Below are 11,665 nucleotides of genomic sequence, written 5' to 3' on the forward strand. Positions count from 1 at the left end.
TCCCTGCTCTATGTAGCTTGTCCCCCTTCCCCTGGTGGACTCAGTCACCACCACCACTGCCACCCTCCCAGCCATGGCACTTGGACCTCTGAGCAGCACCTATCAATCTGTATTGTTCATTTTCTACCCTCTGTCTACTCTGCTGCCCTTAAAGTTCCAAGAGGACAGGGGCCGTGTTTTTTTTTTTTCAAATGTATGGATAGATTTTCTGTATCCCTAATGTTTAGCAGGATCTTAGGAAATGTTTGTTGAATGAATGAATGAACGAATGAGCCATTCCTGTCCCCTTGGCCACCTGGCAGCCTTCAGGGACCCAATTATGGTGAGTCACTCACATCCTGCCCATGGCTCATGGTGGATGCAGCGACCTCTCTTTGCAGTCTCTTCTACCAGCTCCAACCTAGAGGCTGCATGTCTCAGCCTGAGAGCATCCAGAGAGCCTTCCAGGCCTGGCCTGGGAGCTGCAGTTGGACGGCTGTTCAGCACTGCAGCTTCAGGGAGGCTGAGCAGCCTACAGGGACCCCCTTGCCTCTCCTCTCGCTACCCCAGAGGTGTGCTGAAGCCTTCGACCAGGCAAAGTCCTAGGAGTGGGGAAAGAAAGGCAGATAAGATAGTCCCTGCCCTCCCAGACAAATGACGGCATGGAAGAGACCAAGGCCTGGTCCACCCCATTCAACCTGCCACCCATGATTCATCAAGTGCCTGCCATGTGCTACCCTGTGCCTTTATGGCAGCCCTGCCACCTCTCCGTGCCTCAGTTTCCTCCCCAAACTGAGGGGTGGAGAGATCCACCTCATCCAGTATAACAGGGTTATTTGGCAAATGCAATGTAGGTCAATTGCTCAGTGAACTCTGAAAATCTGTACTCATGCTGTCATTCATCTGTGTCTGATTCTTTGCAACTCTGTGGATCATGGCCTGCCAGGTTCCTCTGGCCCTGGCATTTCCCAGAGAAGGATACTGGAGTAGGTTGCCATTTCTTCCTGCAGGGGATCTTCCCAGCCCAGGGACTGAACCCACATCTCCAGTACCAAACTGAAGCTCTCTCCTCAGCAGCCACAGTGACTCGCACATAGTAGGTGTTTAATTAATATCTGATGCAATCCAAGTGCTGGGCAGGACTTTTCATACCTTGGGGAGGAGCGCCATCCTGTGGCCAGAACTCAGAACACATGGAGCTCCTGGTGGTCGGCGGGGATCAGGCTGGGAGGGGACCACTGGAGGTTGAGGGATCGGGCTGGGAGGGGACCACTGGAGGTTGAGTTAGGACAAATACAAGGAAAAGTCAGTCTGACACCACAGAACAAAGAGAAATTTCTTCATCCTCGGAAGTGGTATAGGCTCAGAGTACAATAAACAGAGGCAACGAGAGTCTGAAGCAACACTGGACTGTTTCTCTATGAAGAGGTCGTTGGGAGAAGCCTAGTCACATTTGCAGGTGGGCTGGCCTGGCCCAGTGAACGCTAACCATCTTTCACCTGAGAAGACTTGAACTTGGCTCTGCCACTCACAAGCTGCGTGACCTTCAGCAGACTGCTGCCATCTCTGGGTTCCAGTTTTCTCATCTGTACAGTGAGGTCATAATCCTTGCACAGGTCAGCTCAACGAGTTCTTGTGAAGGTCAGATGGGATAAGAAAGAAAAGCACAACTAGTTCATAAATGGTAAAATCCTGTGCAAATATGATAGATGGTTGTGACTATTTGTAATGATATGAATAACTGGCAATTTATTGAACTTCTCACTGTGCTTAACGCTTTACCATACAATCCCATTTAATTTTCACTTAACTCTATAAAATAGCTACTTCTAAGAATCCCATTTGGGGATGCAACTAGAGATGATTATACTAAGTGAAGTAGCTCAGAAAGAGAAGGACAAATACTGCCTGATATCACTTACATGTGGAACCTAAGACATTAAAATGACACAAATTATCTATGAAGCAGGAGCAGACTCCCCAACGTAGAGAACAGATGAGTCGTTGCCAAGGGAGGAGGGGGCTGGAGGAGGGACGGAGTCGGAGGCTGGGATTAGCAGATGCAAGCTTTTATATGTGGAAGGGATAGACAACAAGTTCCTACTTGTCTTTCTTGTATAGAGAACTATATTCAATGTCTTATGATAAACCATAATGGAAAAGAATATTTTTAAAAGAATGTATATGTATACATTTGTGTGTCTATAACGGAATCACTTTGTTGTACAGCAATAATTAACGCACTATAAATCAACTATCAGTTCAGTTCAGTTCAGTCGCTCAGTCGTGTCCAACTCTTTGTGACCCCATGAATCGCAGCACACCAGGCCTCCCTGTCCATCACCATCTCCCGGAGTTCACTCAGACTCACGTCCATTGAGTCCGTGATGCCATCCAGCCATCTCATCCTCTGTCGTCCCCTTCTCCTCCTGCCTCCAATCCCTCCCAGCATCAGAGTCTTTTCCAATGAGTCAGCTCTTCACATGAGGTGGCCAAAGTACTGGAGTTTCAGCTTTAGCATCATTCCTTCCAAAGAACACCCAGGACTGATCTCCTTCAGAATGGACTGGTTGGATCTCCTTGCAGTCCAAGGGACTCTCAAGAGTCTTCTCCAACACCACAGTTCAAAAGCATCAATTCTTCAGCTCTCAGCCTTCTTCACAGTCCAACTCTCACATCCACACATGACTACTGGAAAAACCATAGCCTTGACTAGACGGACCTTAGTCGGCAAAGTAATGTCTCTGCTTTTGAATATGCTATCTAGGTTGGTCATAACTTTTCTTCCAAGGAGTAAGTGTCTTTTAATTTCATGGCTGCAGTCACCATCTGTGGTGATTTTGGTGTCCAAAAAATAAAGTCTGACACTACTTCAATGAAAATAAATAAAAAGAATCCCATTTTGCAGGTGAGAACACTGAGGTTTAGGAAAGCTTGCAATTTTGCCAAAAGACACACTCAACTAGTACGGAGAAAAGCCAAGATTTGAACTCAGCACAAGGTGACCTCCCAAATCGAGGTCGTCAGTGCTATTCTGTCTTAATAGTTTCAGCCACTGACCGGCAATTTCAAGGTTCCCCCCGCTGGCAGTCTTGAAGAAAATTAAGGAATTATTGACATTTCTCCTCTTTTTCCCAGGAAATTCTGCTTCATTCCCATCTCTAGCTCAGTACCTCCTTAGACTTTGGCAGCTCCTGGAAGAGGGGAGCCCTGGAGCTCTGCACCCAGAGTCCTGCTCACATTCAAAGTCCGAGAATTCCAAAACACTCCCATCCTAGGTCCACAGCTGGAAGAAGGCCAAGCATACTACCACAAGGAACTGGACAAGGCAGATGGGGGATGGGTCCCCTTCAAGGTCTCTGCCAAACAGATGGTGGCAGACCTGTAGGGGGATGGTGGCTAGTTTGCAATAATTGTGATGACCCTCACATGTCAAGAGTCCTCTTGACTTTACGGCTGTCTCCCTATTCAGCTTCTCATTATTTGGCCCTCAGGATGCTCCTTTGAGGTCAGAATCCTTAGCCCTTTTTACAGATGAAAAAACAGAGGTTTAAGGAGATGAAACAACTTAGCCAAGGTCATATTGCAAGTAAGTGGCAGAGACAGGCCTCCAGTTCAAGACGCCAGAGTACAAATTCACCTGACTGCCAAGGCCCGCAAGTATTTTTGGTTGGCAGTCCTGATTCTAGCCCTAGTTGTGCCATCTGCTGGCTGAATGACCTCAAACAGGCCCCTTAGCTTTGGTGGCTTTATGTCAGAGATCCCTGCCGGCTCTGCCTGTGTCCTCTATGCCTGTCCTTGAACCATAAAAATGAGGGTGTTCGGCAGCTTCCGCAGGTTTTAGAGAAAAGCAGCTGTGACTTTGCCTCCCCTGGGAAATTCTTCCTGACTGCCCAAGGCTGAATTATTATCACTCATCCTATTTCCACAACACTCACAGCCTTGCGCTGTAATTCATCTGCAAATTCCCATAGAGGGCAGGCAACAAACATACATGAACAGGAAGTAGGTCAGATATGATGCAATGGAGAATAGTAGGGAGTGTGGCAAAGCAGAGAATCCCTGGTCTGGGGGCAGCTCCTACTCAGCACCAGCTTCTTAGCTGAAATCTGCTTTATAAATGTAGGTTCAAAACCCATTTTGTTAAGCACTTCATAGGCACTGTAGCCCCTGAAGCAATCCCACCTACTTCCTCACTAAGCTTTGGGCCACTTGAGAGGAAGGCTAGGTCACTGAACTCTGAGTGACCAGCTCAGGACCTGGATCCCTACCAGTGACAAGCTATTGCTTTTGAAATGTTGAAAGTACTTGCCCAGTCAAACCCCCACTGGTTTCTGGTGACTATGCCAGTCCAGACAACATAGATTAAGTGTTTACTGCATGCTGGGCACTGTTTAAGCACTTTCCATGTTATCTGATTTAATTCTCATGACCTACATACTATGATTCTGTCCTTTCTACAGATGAGGATGCTGAGGCTCAGATAATCTCATGACATGCCCAAGGTCATGTGGCTAGCAATAACCTAGGATTCATATTCAGGCAGTCTGTCTCCACCAATGTCTGTTTGTGTTGTGTGATACCATCTTGCCCCATGAGACCCCCCACCTTCCTTAAATATCTCTTGCAGTTACGTAGCCCTGATAATGCTCTCTGGGAAGCTGCCAGGCATCGTTTCCAGTTTTAAGGACAGTGGGAACCACAACAAGTGGCACAGAAAACAACGCAAGCACTGCAGAAACCGAACATTAGCTTCACAGAGGGATGCTGTCCAACACTACACAGGTAGATCAAGCCAGAATTGGTGTTTTTCTCTTTTCCCAGAACACCAAATCCCAGTTTCCAACAAGGGAAAATGTATAGGGCAGAGAGAGGCCAGGAGAAGCCTGATTCTTGATCATCTCATTGAAACAGTCAAGCACTCTCTCAAGTAGCTAAATGGTTCCAAAGGAAATGGGAGTCTATTTTGTCTCCCGTCACCAGGGCTGCAAATCCTGATATATCTCAGGCCACAGCAGAGAAGTGGATGGCTCAGCACTTGGAGATATGCCCGCACTGGCAGGAAGTGGGGTGGGCGAGTCAACAGGCACCTCTCTATTCTGAGAACTGGTCCTGTGATGGGTGAGTGTACATCCAGCTGAGATTTTTAAAAAATAAATAAATTTGAATGCCAACCAACGGAACCTAGAGCGAACCTCCCTTTCTTCCGGTGGACCTGAAGCATCCTTTGGGATGCTTTAATCCTTCCAGGTTTTCTATTTTTAAAATTTTGCTGGGGCGACAAGGCTCTTAGGAGGCTGAGGTGGGCTGGTGATTCAAAGGCTTCCCTTCCCCCCAGCACACTCCTACAGGATGATAAAATGCTGCAATTTCACGGAATCTGCCTTGGGTACCACTTCCCCCATCCTCAGTCTTTCTCATCTGTAAATTGGGGGTAGTGCCTTCTATATCTCTGAGACAGAAAAGTGTGGTACAAGTTCATAGTTTCTGACCTGAAACACCTGGGGCTCAATGTGCTTGCTAACAGAATTCTGTGGACTTCAGAAACATTTATAGAGTGAGTCTACCGTATATTACACAATTGCCCAGCAAGTTCTGGGGCAGAATCCCATAAACCCTTCATAAACTCATTATTCATACACAGAAAAATGTATACATATTCATACTAAGAGGGATAAGAACGACTATAAATAACTTCATGTCCAGGGACTTCCCTGGCGGTCCAGTGGTTAAAACCTCACCTTCCAATGCAGGGCATGTGGGTTTAATCCCTGGCCCAGGAGCTGAGATCCCACATGCCTGGAGGCCAAAAAAACAAAACATAAAAAACAGAAACAATATTGCAACAGATTCAATAAAAGACTTTTTAAATGGTCCACATCAAAAACAAAAACTCTTTAAAAAGTAAATAACAACATATCCAATTCATATCAGGTTTGCCATCAGATGCTGTCCTCAACTTCATGAGACAGCTTGTGGTTTTCAGAGCTTATCTGGACCTTGGAACTGTATGAGATGCCAGCCTGGTTTCAGGCAATCCTGGGTGCATTCCAATTGCACATTTACCAGCTGGCTGACCTTGGGCAAGACATTCCTCTTGACTACATTTCTGTTTTCCCATCTGTAAAATGGGACGGTAATTCCTGTGTTGGTTCCTAGAAGGCACAAAAGGTTGCTGCACTGGAATGGGGCTGGCCACACTGGCAGGTCCCCAGAGGAGACCTTGGTGAGCCCATCGCAGTTCAGGGTAAGTGTGCACACAAAGCAGGCCTGATGCATAAACAGATGATCTATCTAATAGAAAGCACAAGAAATACAGCCACCGGCAGGACCCGGTGCTTTTGTTGGCCTGACCAGCACTTACTTTCCTGCAGTTAAAGCTCTGTGAGGATTTATGATCATGATGGGAGAGAGTCAGAACAAGAAGCAGCGTTTTTCTGAAGAAGCATCTATCAGGAGAGGCAGCTTGAGGGGCCATTCTGGCCCAGGAAATGGGGGTGACACTTTAGCCCCCTGGACAGCACCAGCTCTGGCTCCTAGACCCTCCCCCTTCTACATCTCCAGTCCCTCCTCCATTCCCTGTGATCAGTTTGCCATGATAAACCATGGCCACCTTCCAGGCCTCCCCTCAGCCAGACTTGCTCAGACACTCTCTCTGGAATTTGATGTGTCCCCAGCTCATCAGCCACACGTTTGCAGACAACCAACTGGTGACTCTTAGAAAAGGTCAGCTGACATCTGCGGCAGATTTTCTGCTCCTACGATGACCACGATAGCATCTCCACATGTTCTTCTAGAACCTTATGCCTTGACTCTGGGCAGGCTTGGGACTTGCTGGGAACCAAGGGAAGGGACGGAACTGGTGCTACGTAACTTAGGGGCTTCCCTAGTAGCTCAGAGCTTAAAGCATCTGCCTACAATGCAGGAGACCTGAGTTCAATCCCTGAGTCAGGAAGGATCATCTGGAGAAGGAAATGGTAGCCCACTCCAGTATTCTTGCCTGGAGAATCTCTCCTCCTGAGGATCCAGAGGGCTACAGTCCATGGGGTTGCAGAGTCAGACACGACTGAGAAACTAACACACACACACACACACACACACACACACACCTTCTGAGGCTGGATCGTAGAAGGCCACGCAGCTCCCAGCTTATTAGTCAGAATGCGTGCTCTGGCAGTCTTAAACTGCCTGTGACTAGTCTGATTGGCCTGAAGCCACCATGTTCTGAGGAAACCCAAACTCTCCATGTGAACTCACCACACAGAGAGACCCTGAGACTAAATGGAGAGAAAGAAAAAGAGAATTGTCTAGCCAGCCCCCGGCCACTCCAGCTCCCCGCACCTCTAACTACCTGTCTGAGAGACCCAAGGCCAGAACCACCCAGCCAAGCCCTTCCTCAACTTCTGACCGACAGAAGTCAACAGAGAATATAAAAGGATTGTTGCCATAAACCACCAAATTTTGGATAGATGTGTTCCACAGCAACAGGTAACCAGAACAGAGGCCAATTTTATTTCCCTTTCCCCTACGGTGACCCTACCTTCTAGTTTGCAAGGAGCAGTTCCAGTTTACAGCTTTTGTCTGGCATAAGTATTGATAACAACCCCTTTCTCTCCCCAAAGGGCCCTAAGTTAGATGGTAAATGATATGGTCACCCACATTTGGCCAAGTTCTCAGAATATACTACAGAGGCTCCTTTCCCGCAATAAACATACAACCCCAATGAAAGCAGGGCATCTACTCCACAAACGCAGCTTTAAAACAAGCCCAGGGTTCCCCCTCCTTTCCACCATATTGCTGTCTCTACTCCCTTCCCATGGAGAAATCCTGGAACTGCTGCTGATATCCAGGACAGGAAGTGTCTGAATCAATCAGAAAGACCAGAGGCAAGAGACATGGGAGGAAGGAGAAAAAGAAAACCCAAACCTTAGGGAAGGCTTTCTGAACCATTCTGTAAAGGATGGAAGGGTTTTCTTTTAATCAATTTTTTCACTGAAGGAAATTGCTTTACAGAATTTTGTTGGTTTCTGCCAAACATCAACATGAATCAGCCGGAGATATACCTCTCCCTCTTGAACCTCCCTCCCGGGATGGGAGTTCTTAAGGACACAAAATTGCTCTCAAATCTTAGGGCAGTCACTTACTCACTGAGCCAAACACCCAATTGCCCAGAGCCTGTTTCTCCCCACCTTCATGAATGTCTCAAAGAACTCTTAGAAAGCATCAGGAATGATTTAAACACTAGCACATTGCCTGGCATATAATAAGCACTCAATAAATGCTAGTTCCCTTTTTAAAACATTGGAGGTTCCTGTTAGACAAGGCATTTGTCTCATCTGAAAGGGACAGGACAGAACAGAACAGCACAAAAGGCCAAGGAGAAAACAGTTATAATGATGCCTCCTGCTTCTAGACATGACATCAGGGTATGAATACGGAAAGGCCAGCAGGCCTACTATGGATCTCCACTTTTTAGTTTAGAAAATACTTTTGCAGTCACTCACTCATCTAGAAGAGAAGTTCTTTGAAGAATCTTACAATGGATCATTATATACACATGGTCCTGCTGCAAAGTGGTGGTTCTTATAATGCAAGCTGAATAAATGATCTCATACTAATTTTGATCTTTTTATGCACTGATTAGTCAACAAATGCTTACTAGTCACCTGCTCTATGTCAGATACTGTTCTAGCAACCGAGAACACAGGCCCTTCCCTCACCCCCTCAGGTGCTCCACACATGAGTCCATATTGACCCAGCTGGCCTGGTCCCAGCATCCTTGTGTCTGCTCAAAAGTTATCTCCCCAGTGAGATCATCTCTGATCACCACTTCTAAAACAGCTGTATCTTCCTCCGTGCCTCCTCACCTCTTCCTCTGCTTCATTTCTTCATAATTCTCATCATGTACTGAAATATTTTTGCTTCCTTGTCTAAGCTCTGTCTCTGCTTCTAGAGTGTCAGCTCTGGGAGGCAGAAGCTTTACTGTCCTACCTAGAACAGTGCCTGGTGATCCATATTTGGGGAATTATTGAATGAGTGGATAGGGGTTTTGTGAGAATTAAATGAGAAAATGAATTCAGCACATTACCCCAGGCACATAAATAAGGATTCAATTAATGTCAGTGTACTGAATATTAATAGTAAGTTGTAATATGTGCTACACTATAAGGGGAGATGTAACTTTTGCTGGATTGCTTGGACCATGTCTTTTGTTTTCTTTTTTTTTTTTCCTGTGGGCCCACAGGCCATCTGCTGCAATCTCGCTTTTATGTCAGAGTTTAATCATCTTTTCCATTTTGGCCGTGATGTCCCTGCCCACCCCAGATGGAGAAGAATTTGGAGAGTCTGTCTCATTCTCAATACTGGGTCCCTGGGCTTAGGTGGGAGATCCTATCTAAATTCCTCCCCCAATGGACACCTTTGCTGCCTCTTTCTGCCTACCCAACTCTCAAGTCTCCACAGGCAGTGGGGATGACCCTCCTTTACATTAAATCAGGTCATGACCTCCCTCCCTCCCTCCCCATTTTAAAATCCCTCAGTAGCTTACTTTTATCCTGAGGATAAAATCCCATACTTTGTTCCATGGCCTGCACATTTCTAAATGGAAACTTCCTTTTTCTGGGTCACACCCAGGCTTCTTCCTGCTTGAGACCTTGCTGCCTGCTGTTCTCTGGTGCTGGGAATACATCTCCCCTACATATTCACCAGCCTGTGTCCACAACTAACCACCCCTCTGAGTAGCCCTGCCCTGTCCTCATTCACTCTCTCACTTGCCACGTGCCTGGTACTATTCCAAGCACTTAAATTAACTCATTTAATTCTCTCCACAGCCCCGTGGCATTAAAAAAAAAAAAAAAAAGCATGATTGGGGCTCCCTGGTGGTCCAGTGGTTAAGACTCAGCACTTTCACTGCTGGGGCCCAGGTTCAACCCCTGGTCAAGGAACTATCCTGCAAGTCCTGCAGCATAAAAAAAAAAAAGCATGTGAGCTAGAGCAGCAGCTGCTGTGGCTGCTGCTAAGTCACGTCAGTCGTGTCCAACTCTGTGTGACCCCACAGATGGCAGCCCACAAGGCTCCCCCATCCCTGGGATTCTCCAAGCAAGAACATTGGAGTGGGTTGCCATTTCCTTCTCCAATGCATGAAAGTGAAAAGTGAAAGTGAAGTCGCTCATTCGTGTCTGACTCTTAGCGACCCCATGGACTGTAGCCTACCAGGCTCCTCCATCCAAGGGATTTTACAGGCAAGAGTACTGGCGTGGGTCGCCAGTGCCTTCTCCAGAGCTAGAGAAGAGTGAATATAAAATGACAGGGTGATAGATAGTTAGGACCAGACAGGTCACAGGAAGACTTTCATATTTTATTCCAAGTATATAATGGGAAGCTACTAGAAGGTTGTGAATAGATGCTTTGATCACCACACAAAGAAAAAACCCTAGAGGAACACAAGTAGATGCTGGAGGCCCAAGCATGAGGCTGGAGATGGTGAGGGAAAGTGGTGGCATTTACCATGGTTCATTTTTTGTTTCATTTCTGGCCATGCTGTGAGGTTGCAGGATCTTAGTTTTCTCACCAGGGATCAAACCCACACCCCCTGCAATGGAAGTGCAGAGTCCTAACCACAGGGCCAGCAGAGGATTCCCTCAAAATGTATTCTAAAAGAATAAAGAGGACTTGCTGACAGATTGAATGTGGTGGGAAAAGGAACTACCAATGATGACTACAAGGTTTTTCGATAAGCATCATCCACTGGGTACTGTGAACAAAAATTAGGAAAACTGGATGATGAGTGGATTAGAAGAGAATTTATAGAAACAGATGCTGCTGTTAACTTTTCATTTTATACATGAATAAGGTTTCAAAGAGATCAATTAACAAGCCCAAGTATGTCCAACTGGTAAGTGGAATTCCTGAGTATTTTCACATACATATATTTTACCCTCACAGCACCTCCTTTTATCATCTTCAATTTACAAATAAGGAAACTGAGGTCGAGATGTGAAGGCTACACTGCTAAAGTGGCAGAGCCAAGAATAAATATCAGCTCTAACAGCAAGTATACTTTCCAATAAAGGAGACAGGCCAGGAGACTGATAAGGAAGCCTAAGAGACCAGGTAGTAAATAATCTTGAGATTTGAACAAAAATCACGTGCTCAGATTCTTTCAAATGTTTTGAAATTCCCCAATACATGAACCGTGAACTTCCGGATGTTCAAGCTGGTTTTAGAAAAGGCAGAGGAACCAGAGATCAAATTGCCAACATCCACTGGATCATCGAAAATGCAAGAGAGTTCCAGAAAAACATCTATTTCTGCTTTATTGACTATGCCAAAGCCTTTGACTGTGTGGATCACAATACACTGTGGAAAATTCTGAAAGAGATGGGAATACCAGACCACCTGACCTGCCTCTTGAGAAACCTGTAGGCAGGTCAGGAAGAAACAGTTAGAACTGGACATGGAACAACAGACTGGTTCCAATAGGAAAAGGAGTACGTCAAGGCTGTATATTGTCACCCTGCTTATTTAACTTATATGCAGAGTACATCATGAGAAACGCTGGGCTGGAAGAAGCACAAGCTGCAATCAAGATTGCTGGGAGAAATATCAATAACCTCAGATATGCAGATGACACCACTCTTATGGAAGAAAGTGAAGAGGAACTAAAAAGCCTCTTGATGAAAGTGAA

At 46.1% G+C, this 11,665-nt stretch overlaps 1 long non-coding RNA gene and 1 other non-coding gene across 2 annotated transcripts; one reads left to right on the plus strand and one right to left on the minus strand.

Annotated features, from left to right (window-relative positions):
* Positions 1-1,062: 1,062 nt before the first annotated feature.
* Positions 1,063-9,689, minus strand: LOC120861199. Its single transcript, XR_005720504.1, has 3 exons — positions 9,527-9,689; positions 5,721-5,778; positions 1,063-1,611 (listed from the first exon to the last, which is right to left on the minus strand). It is a non-coding gene; the product is annotated as an uncharacterized LOC120861199 (long non-coding RNA).
* A 162-nt stretch (positions 9,690-9,851) lies between these two features.
* Positions 9,852-9,923, plus strand: TRNAE-UUC. Its single transcript has one exon. It is a non-coding gene; the product is annotated as a tRNA-Glu (tRNA).
* Positions 9,924-11,665: the final 1,742 nt, after the last annotated feature.

This window comes from Oryx dammah, unplaced genomic scaffold (genome assembly GCF_014754425.2).
Source record: "Oryx dammah isolate SB20612 unplaced genomic scaffold, SCBI_Odam_1.1 HiC_scaffold_11229, whole genome shotgun sequence".
Lineage (NCBI taxonomy): Eukaryota > Metazoa > Chordata > Mammalia > Artiodactyla > Bovidae > Oryx > Oryx dammah.